Genomic DNA, 13668 nt, shown 5'->3' on the forward strand with positions numbered 1-13668 from the left:
CTGGAAACTGAGTTTGCCAAGAGACCATGTTTGAACTTGCAAAATATAATTTTACAAGCAGAAGTGAACATCTCTGAGCAAATTTTGCCTTAAAAAAAAACACATTTACAAGCGGTCAACTTCCATATAACTTCAGCTAGATGCATGTACAAAAACACAAGCCCTTTGCTAGAATACCTCTGATAGAAAACAGAAAATTCAAGGGGAAAAGATAAAACTGTTTATTCCTTCGCTGCAGTCAAATGTGAGTTGACATAAATAATCACAGTTTGGTTTGATCATTAAGTGTCATGTCATGAAAATCAACCTGCGAGAGCTTTCTGCAAGAATGATTATTATTTGTCTTTTTGAGCGCACCTAAATGAGCTGAGGTGATCGTACACCGAGGATGGCTCAGATAATTGTCTCTTCCCAGCACAGCGGAGATGGCCTTACAGGAGCCTATTACTGAAGTTTGTCATTCAAAATCGTGAAAGAAAAAAGCAAAGCAAGGCTGACTTGATGCAACGTGATTGTTCTGCGGGAACTGAACTGAAGCTCCAGGTCCAGTATCACAGACTGTGATTCTGTTCTAAATACAACCCCAAATAACCAAAATAGTGCTGGAGAAGCTGTTATGCATAACCATTTATTATAGGAGATACAGTACTCTACAAATGCTTCCATGACAGGCAGGAGACCATGTTCTGACTGAAGAAATTTAATGTCAAAAGAGCACATCCATCTCTTAATGGAATGGTCAAAATTGAGAAAACATAGGCCAGATGTTAACTTTGTCTGAATCAAAATTATCTGAGTACTCCAGTGCTGCTGTGTTTGAGAGAAAAAGCAGAACCTAAAGAAATCCTAATTTTGATAAGGTTCTGTGCTAATCCATTAAATCCAAGTCCATAAAGTCCACAATGCTGCAAAGACCAGATGCTGCAGATACACATCTCAGCTCCACTGGACTATTAAGATGAGCGAGGTTAAGCATGGAGATCAGTAGGCAGGAGGTGGGCGCTGAAGTGTGCCATTTCTGCAATTCTTCTACCAGTATAGTTTCTAAAGACTAAGCAGCATTGTTTAATGTCAGCATGAGGGAGGATTTACTGACTGAAGCACCTGTCAGAATAAGGACCCACTGCAAGTCTGAAAGACTAAGGGGCTGATACTCAGATGTCTTTAGATGCCTCACCCTACACGGAGGTATCTGGTGAGACAATTTTAACACTCCTGAATAAGCATCAATCTATACCTTTAAGCATCTCATCACCTTTAAAACACTATCCCCGGGGTCCTCTGGGCCTTAACATCTCTGTTTTAATATGCTTCCAGACTCAACCTACTACAGATTCACAATGTAGCTGGCATGTTTCAAAGTTTCTTCCGAGGCTGATGATTTTATTTCAGCTCTTAGTATTTGGAGGTGTTTACAAATATATATATATACACACACATAAAGATCATTCAGCATTTCTGTCCCCTGGGACCAGTGCTAGAGCAAAAATGTCGTCATAAAACAACACTTCTTTGCCACATTTGTGAAAGACTCTAAGCTAACAAAAAGTTCAGTCTTTATTCCAGGGCAGTTAATTAAGTTTGACCAAGTCAGGCAGAAGTAAATTAACTTGGCTGATCAATTATTTATATGAAGCAGAATAAATGCCCTTAAAGAACTTGGCCCAGCCATGAAAGGACATGTAAATTGAACACAACACAGATTTATAAAATGTATTTCTACATTTATAGGCAGAAGACCTAATGGTAAAACCAGTTTTAAGTGAGCAATCAAATCACAAAATCTAGCCTGAAATTCTCAGGCAGGCATAGCATCCATACGTGCATGGTCTATAATAAAATGGTTTACCTATTTGTTACAAGCAGTTCCCCAAAACAGGCTCAGGACTAACTTTAGAGCACTTCTCTGTGCAACTAAAAAAACAAACCAAAACACAAACAAACAAACAAACAAACAGAAAAAAAATCTAAAAAAAATAAAGCACCAAACAAGCAATGTTTGGAAGCATTCCACCGCAACACAACGCTGCAAAGACAGGATTTTACCTCTTGAAAATGAAGTGTGTTCCGGAGTGTGACCAGCGAGGCAACACAGAGCACAAGCAAAGCTGCTGCTTGCCCCCAGCACAGGGACAAAGGTACTGCAGGACCAGCCTGGCACTCCCACCACTGCTTGGGATCAGCAACAAGGACCACAACCTTTGCCAGGAGACCCCTGCCCAGCTCACAGGTGGTCTCTTTTAGTCCCGGTATCTTTGGAGCAAGTGCCCTGCCAGGGAAAGCCCCTCAGGCTCCGCATCCCGCCACCACTCCCGAATTTTTCCAGGAACATGTTCTGATGTCCCCCAGGCGATGCTGAAGCACCCATCTCCTCCAGCTGACACCCCGTGCCTAGGTCGGCGAGGCAGCCAGCAGCACCATCCCGCCATCCATGAGTTCAGTAAAAGAAAAAGGATTCACTAGTGGAAATTAAAAGCCTTGTGTAAGGTAAGGCTTTGATGTGCCATGGGGGAAGGCGTACAGATGTTCAGCTGCTCATTTACTAAATTACACCATGTCACAATTAACTGTGAATCAGCCAGCTTCACACGAGCAGCTCAAGGGCTGCCACCATGCTAAGCGCAGAAATAACGCCGGGGAGGGGAGTCCAAACTAGCCAGGTGGACCAGATGACTTCTCCCTGCCGGTGTTTGTGGTTAGCACGACTATTAGAAAGAGCCATCCCAACATATGGCACGATTTAAGTAAATCAGATCATGCTGAACTCACCAGCCTTTCTCAACTTACAAACCCCTCCGCTCTCGTCATTGCAGATGGGTGAACACCCGTCATGCTTTTAGAGTTTTCAGTAGCCGTCATTTATCCTGCTGACAGGGTGTATTTTAGGTATAATTATGTACTAACTAACTATAGATCAACTGTCAGTACATTAGGGTACTTTTTGGATAAAACTTCATGCTTACCCCTTTGAAGGCCACTCGCCTACACACTACTGGTGGTTGCTGAATTGTGCACGAGTAGGAGAAAGGAGAAGGGGATTCAAAGTGCAATTAAGGATCATATTTAAGAATCAACCAAAATAGTAAGGAACAGAGCGAATCAGGCTCGGCTGTCCTGAAAAGCGATGCTGAGTCACGTCTGACAGCGGCGTTTGGAGGAGGAGACGCAAACCTGGAGCAAGGCAAGGGAGGAACGCGCACGGGATGTGTGGAAAGAGGAAACAAAGAGACAGCGACGAGGTGAAATCCTTTGATATTTCCTCAGCTTAAAGAGGTAATTCAATGCATTAAAATGGATCCTTGAAATTTCAAAGGATGAAACTCACACAACAAAGATTGTCGAGAGTGCTATTTTCTAGGATTAGAACAAAAACGTATTGGGATTTGCTATATGATCTTACGTCGCCGAGCACGACTGTACACTTGCTGTTATGCAAGCACCATCTTCCAATAGAGAATTTTCATAATTATAACAGAAAGGCGTAAATTTTCTAATGCATGGCAGTTCAAAAAGTAATCAAGAGAATGAGCCTGAGGGCTATTTTAATGTATGCAAAGCTAGTGACCCACAGTAAATGGGAGGTAGGCTTCAATGAATGCAAAGTAATGCACACATACTAAAGACCTGGTCTGATGAGGGACGGCTAAAATTAACACCCAATTAATTTCCGAATTGACAAACAAATGAAACCCATAAATCTACTTTCTCATTAATTTTCTTGTGGTATAATTTAAAGCAGTAATATGAGGGCAAAAACTGAGCATTATCCATCATAAATATCAAAAAAGATAGCACTGTAACACCATAAATTATGCATATTACCTGTTGTTAAAAATGATTAATGTATTATCAACTTTATCGTGCACTGTATATGTCTAGACGTATCTAAAATCTGAAATTTCATTTAGTGCTTAGGAAATAAAGGGTCCAGAGGAAACGGGATTATCCACAGTGCATCCTTGGCTCTGCCTCCTGACACAGGCACAGCCCTTGCACTCTCACCTCGGCTGGATTCGTCCCAGGCCGCGTGTCACTGGAGGTTGAGCACATCGCAGAGGTGATGTGCTGAGCCTCCCTGGGGAAAGGAAACAAATCACACAGTTCTTGGAGCATCCCTGAGGGCTGATCCACAGCCTTGGCACCCGCTTTACACAGGGCTACTTGCCCTCCCAGTGCTGGGGGAGAGCTACTTGATGATGCAGAGGGAGGTAAGAAATGGACAAGGTGGATAAAGTGTGAGGCTGTAACTAAAATCAGTGAGTGATGAGCCAGTGCTTTCCAAAAGTGCTTGAGCACATCACCTTGGCCAATGGGAGAAGGACATGAGTTGCCTTCCCTCCTCCCTGTGGGTCATGACGGTGACCAGCCTGGTTTATTAGCAGGGTTTAAGTCCCCTTGCCACTCCCAAGTCCCCTTGCCACTCCCAAGTCCCCTTGCCACTCCCAAGTCCCCTGAACAGCAGCTTCACCCATTCCTGTCTAGATGCAGGCCGCCACAACTTTATTTAACTATATACAATGGCACAACCTTTTTTCCCTGTTGGTGAACGTGGCTCACACTGCCCTGGGTTCCTTCTTTCCAGCACCAGCGTGTATTGCCAGGGCCACAGCAACCTGAAATCATTTGGAGGTATCTCAGTGAAAGGCTGACTGATGCTCTGCAGGAGCTGAAATTTAAGACAGCTGTGGTGAGGAGAAGGGAAGGAGAATCAGGAGCCTAATCCCACTTGTGCCACACTGACTTATTGTGAAATCATGGTCAAACAACTTAAACGTCTCAGAGCACCATTCAGTGCAGTTACCCCTATGGAAATCTCCTCTGCTGAGCGTGTTGCTGACCACAAACAGTAACAACAGAGATCAAGCAAATCCAAGAAGAATTAATTGAATCAGACATTAAAAGGCTGCCATATGCTCAACTCAAAAGAGACAGAGTCGGTCCCTATGAAAAACTAGAGCACAAAAACATACCAAGCTGTGAAGACAACAGGTCTCGCTCCTTTCCACGATGTAAGACCCAAAGCGTTAGGCAGACGATGGAAAACTCAACTGTATCCACACCAGATCTTTGCATTCTGCCTTAATTTTACACAGGCACACAAGTAACTTCCAGTCTCACCTTGGATAAACAAACCCCCTTTGCAAAGCCAGCTCTATCTCAATCTATGCCTCTCAGCTTGACAGCTATTAAATCCATATTCAGCATGAACCTCATGCCATAGCTGCATAACAGCTCCAGAGCTGGGCCACTTCCAAGCGACTGGCAAATATGATGTAATCATTTACATACCATCATCGGCAGAGTGAGGTTCCTTCCTCTCTCTCGGGGAGGCCTGTCTTTCAGCCATGAGCTTGACAGAAATCATCCTAACCATCACTGGGATCATCGTTTATTTGGAAGGAAAGGAATGGCAAACAGCAAAAAAAAAAAAAAAAAAAACAAACCCAACCAGCAGCCGTAATTCATTGTGCCATATGACTCAGCTACTGCATGGACACGAGCACCATGGCACTAGAGAAAGGGCTCCTCCAGAGGGGAGGACTCAACTGCACCATGGTGAGAGAGGCTGCAGAGCTGCCTCGGTGCCGGCCCCATAGTTGGTGTCCCCAGGGAGGTACCCACCTGCTCATCCCAGCCCGGGCATCACAGAGCGTGCGGGGCTCCCCACTGCTCTGTGCAGAACAGGAACAGAAACTGCAGAGCTGTTCTCACAGCCACGACTTTTTTGTTTGTATGCACACTGCTCCGAGCTTGCAACATAAACTCCTGCAGTCTGTCTCGCAGAAAAACAGGTGAGCATTCAAGCAAATAAAAGACCAAAGTTGCATTTAGTAAATATAGTCAGTTTATGCCAGATAGAAGCAGCTTTGCTGCAACAAGATGATACCAAACTTCGTACCAAGTGTTGGCTGTAGATGAATTAAGACTCCCACCCTGCACGCACATCTCCATTAAAGCATATCTGAACTGTCTAGCAGCCTCCAGAAGTCAAAAACCACCTCAAAGCCAGGTGCAACTCTAATAATTCTGCACAATACCATTTTCACTTCACTATTTTCACTTAGTCCAAGGCAGAGGAGGTTTGATTCATCGCAGTAACACGAGTCAATTAACGACCAGCTTGTCCACTTACACACTCCAGGTACCTCCCGCTCCCCTCCAGCCCCAACACTGCTCCAGCAGCCCAAACGAACAGTATGTTTGGATCACTGGTGTGAACTAGGGAATACAATAGATCACATTTTTATGCACATTTTGTTGCTTGCTTTTCCAAGGGATGAGACGGACAATTATTAAATGTTATCCTTCAAAAGCTTTTTATAAATGTATATTCAAGATATTTTTAACAAATGAATTCACATATAAAGGAACAGACAACACCTTCATATTTTAACAAATAAACTCACATATACAGGAACAGACACCACCTTCAAGTTAACATTTCTTTCTCAAGGTCACTCAAAGACAGTTTACTCCTTTTGTGTGCATAGCCCTAACAATTTACTGTTAGTGATAACAGGTCCTGCCTGGCATTTGAAATTCTGGCATTTGAAATCCAATCCCCCTTCAGAAACAATAACAAACAATAATTCTGAAAAACAAAGATGGTGTGAGCGAGTTTTTCTTGCTCGTTTTCAAAACAACCCAAGAGCAACAACTACCAGGATGGCTCTCTCTAATTAGGACTCCCAGAAACCAAAGAACAAACAGGCAGCATAGAGAAATTAGCAGATGTAAACGCAGTTTTCCAGTTATAAAAAGAAGAAAAGCAGCTCTGTCATCTCACTTGCAGGAGGAGGAGCGACAGAGCGCGTTTTTAAATTTGGTATTTTCTCTCCATTCAAACGGCTCTGCTTCTAAAACACATTTTCTTCAGATCTCCTCAGAAATAAAAGTGAAAGCTTTGCCTTTTCCAACTCCATCGAGGGCACACGCATCAATTAAAATCCGGCGTGAGAAAAGAGGGAAACCAAAAAGCCCCCGACCAAACGCTGACAACAGAACGCAAGGCTGTACTTTTGGGGTGATTACCTGGTTCATAGCCCTATATCTTTGTCCTAGACCTTCTACCTCCTTGTTTGCTCCATGCAGGATTTTCTAGCCATCAGCCGTCTACCGCTGTGCTAGTCGTCTTGCAGGAGTGCTCTCTCCCTTCTGAAAAAAGCAAACAACTGGATAGATATCATTACACTAAGGAAATCTCTTGGAAAAACCAAACAACTTGCTAATCTTTCTAGCCCCTTCACCCAAGTTAAAGATAAGCAAAGCAAACCAAAGTGAGTTTCAGCCACATTCCAGGGACAAGCTCCCCTTTTTCTCCTTTATCAAAATCCCAGCATTTAAAGGTTTTTTTCCAGACCTTGCAGGATAAACTGCTGCTCACACCCGCAAACAAAGCAATATTTGTTTAATAACTGATTGCTGCCATGGGTACAGTAAACAAGGGGCCCAGCATTTGTGTTTATGAACAAACACATCATCTTGCAAGAGCAATTTAACATTAACCAGGTGGAATAATCAACAGATTTCATAGGTGACACTCGGGGCAGGACTAATGTAAACAGAGCAGGGAGGAGAAAGGGGCCACTCTTAGGGAATCAAGGTTGAGGCAAATGCATTACAGAGTAAACAGCTGGGAAGAACTCAAGACAAACAAATAGTCATTCTTCTGACATTTCGAGAAGCAGAAAGGTTGTACGTTACATGCATCAGCTGCTGACCACCATGAAATCAAACCAGTTGGGGACCAGGCCTTCTTGTTTACACAGTGCCATGTTTGCTTATAAACAACAATTTGCTGTTACCAACCTCGCATTACTCATTGCATAAACGAGCAGATCAAGTGAAATCCTGTTAACTCTTCTGTGGATCGAGGGTTTTTTCCTCCCCTTCAACAACAACAAACAAAAAAGCCTTTGCAGTCTTGCTGTGCAACCTCAAAACAACAGGCAGAGGGGAAAAATAGAGAGCTGTGCATCTGTTCTGATAAAGGGGAAAGAAAGGAGTTGAAAACACTTGAAAGTGTTTCACAAAACAAGATTTACCGGCCAAACCAGTGATGTGAAAGATCTATTTGCATTCAAAAAAAAAAAAAAAAAAACTAACAAAAAAACCCCAACCAAAAAAACAACAACAACCAACAACTGCAAAAGGTGGGGTGCAAAATTTTCATTTCACTCCTAGAACAAACAAGCAAAACAACAGCTTTGAACACAACAGAACCTGCCCAACACAACCATGGACACGTGTGGTTTACACATACACCCATGGCCATGCCAGCTCCTCCTTTTTCCCTCCCATCCTCAACTCCTTTGCTTCTGCCTCCCATCACCATTCTCTGATCTCTGTAGAGATCCCAGTTCCTTTTTGTTAACCCAAGGGGGCCAGAAGGCTCATGGATGTCTTCTCACAAGCAAAACCTCTGGCCCCCAACGAGCCCCCACTCAACATCCCTCTCTTGGCCCCAAGGCACCGTGACATTAGTCCTCAAGGTGCTCAGGACGCCAAAATTCCCTGCGTTTGCCACCTTCCACAAAGCTTTTCCTTCCCCATCTCTCATCCCTTCTACCACTCAAGATGCTGCCTACTGCAACATTCCTCCAGGAAGGTTTCTGTAGTCTCTCTATCCTGAACATGGATTTTGGGAAAGATCCGAAGCACGCGGAGGGAAGACGGATGGTCCTATCTGTGAAGGTTAATCCAGGGCTCTGGGTTACATTCCTTCCCTTACACAATCCCTGAGTGTGACCTCCAGAAGTCTCTTCATCCCTCTCCTATGTAAAGTAAGCCCTTTAAGATGTTGTACTAGTCGGGTGGGGTTAGAGGATGTAGTTGTGGGCTATACCACGGGTCCTTTCTTCTCCCAGCTGCACCATGGCCCCTCCCTGGTTCACCACTGATGAGCACCAGCACCATTGCCACACACTGTAGAAAAATCATCCCTGTTTCGAATCCACGAAGCATCCAAGGTCACAGCTGGCCCTGGCACTAATCTCCCCTCCCTTGCCATTTCATGTGCAAACAGCATGATGGCCAGAAGCCTCCCCCCTCATCATTTTTTCTCAAGTTTTAGAATATTTGGTACTTTTTTTTTCACAGCACAATCCTGGACATCCACAGCTGGCCAAGAACCTCCGTTTTCTTCCTCAGAAAATATTTAGCCTTTTGTTGTAGTAAGAAAAACCCGGTTCAAAACCACGAAATCAGTACAAGCTACTAATAAGGCAGGTATTTAAATAAAACCCAAATGCAGTATTGTTCAGGCAACCGCCTATTTTTTTTTTAATACATCAGGTTGACAGCATAATAGCAGGCAGGATGAAAGGTGCGACTCGAGGACGGGGCTGGCGTCCGCACACCAGGAAAACAGAAGTGCTGCCCCATTTCCTGTGCTGCAGCAGAGTATTTCTGATGTCTGGGGCTGCTGGGGACTTAACTCTGAATTAATGATTGCACACAATACCCTCCTTTCTCCCCTCCCTGCAGGACAGCGAGGGCCAGCCTCACCGAACGACTGTGGGCAGGCAGGCACAGGTCACGGAGGATTTAGATATTTCACAGCAGCTTCAAAAATTTAGACACCGCAACCTGAAGGCTTCTGAAAACATCAAGCTTCACATAAAAGTCCTGATATTTCCCTACTTGAGGCAACTGCTCTCACCTCAGCCGCGCTGCCTGTTCCACGCTCCTTTTCCAGCACGTAAAATCACAGTTTATTCAGTACAAAGTAACTATGCTATGATAAAAACTATAAGCATATCATTCAAATGCTTTATTGGTCAAATAGATGGATGCTTTTATTAGTCCAACCTTTTTTGTAATGGAGTGCCACTGATGACCCAGTGTTAGCCTCATTCCCTGCTATTAATCACACTTCTAAGAGCTCATTTTGCTTTAAAATCTTAAGAAATTGCTATAATTTAAAGACATGGTGTCTACATAATGGGAAATGCTTCACAGATTGTATCATTCCATATAACACAGAATTTTTATGGCAACGCTGACCACGATACCAAGGTATTACAAAACTTGAATAAAATATTTTATGAAGAAAATCTAAATGTAAACTTCCTTTTGCATTTGTGGTTTGCCACATCCATAATGTTTTAATCACAGCCTTTTGGGAGTTGCAGTTTTCAACTGCATGTGGCTTACACAGATTAACACTACAAAAACACTCCCTGAACAAATATAAACAGAACGAAACAAAATTAAATGAAAAATTAAATAAAATAAAACGATGGACCATGAGAGAAAGACTGCTCAAGCTATATTTTCATGGTTTTCACGCAAGGGATTTATCCTTTCATTGACTAGATCATCTCTTTCCTTTTTTTTTTTTGCACAGGGAAAACAGATGATGTTTACTGTGAAAAACTTTTATGACAAAGTGGAAGCATCTTACGAATTTACCTACACAGAGAATTAAATTAATATAATGATGGTCCTAACCCATATTATTAAAATGTACTTCGCAAAATGTTTTGACAATGTTGACTGCTGCAGGAGGGAAAACACATTTAAGACTATTTCAGCCAAATGCAGAAGCAGAAGCCTTTCATTTTTCAAATGCTGAGTAAAAAGCATCTTTAAACATCTTCTCATGAAAGAAAATGCACTGCAATTATGTTATATGGCACACACAAAAGCGTGTTCTTTTCCTCAGTTCTCTAACAAGATATTAGTACCTCCTGGCCTTAGGAATATTATGTGTAAATCACATCATATTCAGAGTGTCTGAATTAATTATAATAGGAGCTGGAGAGAAATGTTAACTTTCCAGGTTGTTGCTAAGGATTAGCCCTTGTTTACAATTCTGTATTTATAGAACAAGAAAAATTTGTCAAATGAAGGGCAAAGAGGAAAGCAAGAACACAAATTTAGCTTTGATTTCAAAACAAATCAGATCTCGCAACCATTCCCTGAGAAGAAAACCACAGTTTTTAATGTGAAGATGCAAATGAGTCTCAGAATATAAAAATGTTTTATAATTCTGTGCATTCAACACTACTAGATGTTATTTAAAGAATTTATGTTAACATTTCTCATCCTCACACAGCAAGTCCAAGATGCTGCAAACAGCATCTATTTAAAATGGATCGCGTTTCTGTGGGGCACGGGGTAGCTGAGGCGGCTGAAGCAGAAAGGCAGCAGGGAGTTCGGCCCCCCAGGCACCAGATTTGAAGGGATTCACCAACTACTCCAAAGGGTTTCAAGGCAGTGTGCAGGAGGAACAAGCCCTTTGCCTTCAACAGGTCTAATCTCGGCTACATGGAGATGTGCAGATCCATCCAGAGGGCAAGTCATGAATCTCAAAACCACTGCAAAGGACCAGCTGACTACCCCAAACGCAGTGAGTCTGTGAGGTGAGCAAAACACCTTATAAGAAGGGCACTTTGGAGACCAAGAAAGGTCCATCATGCAAAACACAATATTTCTGTGAGGACAGACGGCTCAAGGCTCCAAGTCCATGGGATGGGTCCCTGTGAGCAGAGAGCCAAAGCCTTGCAGGGACTTGCAGGTCTCTCAGGCACCTTGGCAGAACTGGACAGGGAAGTTTGTACTGCTCACTGTTCTGAGGATAAAGAAAGCACTTCGGCCTCCAGCACTTTCATTTCTTTGCACAAACAAAGGCACACCCACTACAATTAAGTTGCAAAACCCTTTTCATTAGGACTCCTTGTTTTCACACACTTCAAGCCTTCCAAGACATGCAGTCCCTCTCGTGCTTCCATCAGTGTGTGCTTCTGTGTGGAAAACTAAGCAAGGGTTCTTTAGTGGTTTCAGTTTATGGAGAAGCAAACAGAAAAATGCTTTTTCCCATTCAAAAAAAAAAAAAAAAAAAGTAACCACCAACTTCTGAGCAGGGTGACTTGCAAAAATGCTGAGTGCCCACAACTGAGAGCATCTAACTCCCCACAAGAATCAGGCCCATAACACAATATGAAAAATGCACTTAGCTAAGCTTTTGTGGAAACACAGATGGTCTCCCTGCCTTGCCCTGTCCAAGGGCTATGTCTCTCAGATTACAGCCAGGGCAGCACAATGGAGCAGGGAAACCAACCATGTGCCCGTGCACACTGGTGTGAAAGCTTATGCACACACACACACACACACGTGCTATTGAAGCACCCAACATGCCAGTTCCACGTCATTCAGATGGGACAGAAGAGGTGCTGTCCTCCCAGTTTTGCCTTGTTGTTTTCTTTACCAGGAACAGCTCCAGTCTGGGTCCAGAGCAAGGATCCCACCCCACCACATTTCTGTGCAGGAGATGTGTACATACCGCACATGTTCCTCAACAGCCACGCACATGGATCCCAAGCGCCCAAAAATACAGTTGGTCCTCATCACACTGGCCCAATGGGGCGGGGGGGGGGGGAAGTGTGAATTTTTTCCACTCAAAATTTCATCCTGTGCCTGAGAAAAGTCCCTAAAAAAGCTCTCTCGAAACCGATTTGTTTCTAACTCACCAGAAAAAGCACACATGCCTACTTTCGAGTCAGGATGCGGGAAGCCAAGCTCCTGATATCCTTCTGCATTCACACATGGCTGAAGAGCAATGCCCACCTCTAAGCCACCATCAGAGATAGCTGGGAGAGAGGGTTCAACAGCAGAGTGGAGTTACCAGACACCAAATAAGCCTCTCCAGCTTGCCTTGACCTATGACAGCGGGCAACTGTGAGTGCTCCTGTGGCTGCACGTAACTTTTCCATGCATGATGCCAGTGGGACAGAGAGCCTCTCAAAAGACAGCACCATGGCCCCATGACCTCTCCAAAAAGGGCTGTTCAGCCATGCACTGGAAGGGTCCATCACTGCCAAGTTTGGCAGAGGCTGCTCTGCGTTTCAGGAAGTGGCCTTTGTGGTGCTGAATCCTCGGTAGCATGTGGGGGCCGTTTACAACCAGCAGCGTGTGTTTAACATCCAAAGTGTGCACTGAAGACAGTATTTGAACATCTCCAGCCACATGCAGGTGCGTGGTCCCACAGATGTGCTGGCTCCCGAACACTGAAGAGCTAAGGCATGTGGCTTCCTGCTCCTCAGGCTTGTGAAAGAGCTTAGGATACACTCTCTCTATTTACAGTCTATTCAAGAAAAGACTATTCAGTGTCAGGATGTGCCGTAAGAGGGTAATTTGCACCCTAAACTGGATTGTACGATACCGCAGTCACAGACCGTATGATCTCTTCCTCTGGATTAAAACTGTTTGTACAAGTCAAAGCAGAACAAGGAGAGTAACAAAACATACAGTGTATTTTGTTCTACACTGCAGCCACATATTTCAACTGCCTCAGCCGAATTCTTAGAGTAAACACAGCTTTAAAAGAAAATAACTAGAATAAAGAGCTTCTGGAAAGTTCTGACTGATTATGCATGCAAGAATTCTGCTACTGCTTCCTCCCATCATCTGAAAAATAAACTAAACACCCAACTTCCACAACTATCTACAAAAGTGCTATTTTTCTGAAACATGTTACAATACTATCTGAGGTCTGCAAGTTGTAATGAATGCATCTTGTTTTGTAAAATACACAGAGGAGCTCAATTAAACGAACAACTGTAAAGGAAATAGAGCTGATAAAGGAATTAATTCTCTGTGTGCCAGATCATAACATAACATCTAGGATAACAAAACCATGTCAAACATGCAACCGCCGAAGACTTA

The 13668-nt window shown here is 43.5% G+C and overlaps 1 protein-coding gene across 23 annotated transcripts in view; it reads right to left on the minus strand.

Annotated features, from left to right (window-relative positions):
* The window catches only part of FOXP1 (forkhead box P1), a 384733-nt gene that overhangs the window by 169338 nt on the left and 201727 nt on the right, over window positions 1-13668 (minus strand). For 6 of the 23 annotated variants that reach the window (XM_027894563.1, XM_027894558.1, XM_027894562.1 and 3 more), the window contains exon 1: window positions 7033-7326. The exons of 6 other annotated variants lie outside the window; for them this stretch is intronic. The gene's annotated coding sequence lies outside the window, so the exon portion shown is untranslated. 11 more of the 23 variants (XM_027894540.1, XM_027894541.1, XM_027894542.1 and 8 more) reach the window with 7 other exon arrangements.

The sequence above is a fragment of the Empidonax traillii genome, unplaced genomic scaffold, assembly GCF_003031625.1.
Source record: "Empidonax traillii isolate 1590-97213 ecotype Southwest subspecies unplaced genomic scaffold, ASM303162v1 scaffold433:size1479616, whole genome shotgun sequence".
Classification (NCBI taxonomy): domain Eukaryota; kingdom Metazoa; phylum Chordata; class Aves; order Passeriformes; family Tyrannidae; genus Empidonax; species Empidonax traillii.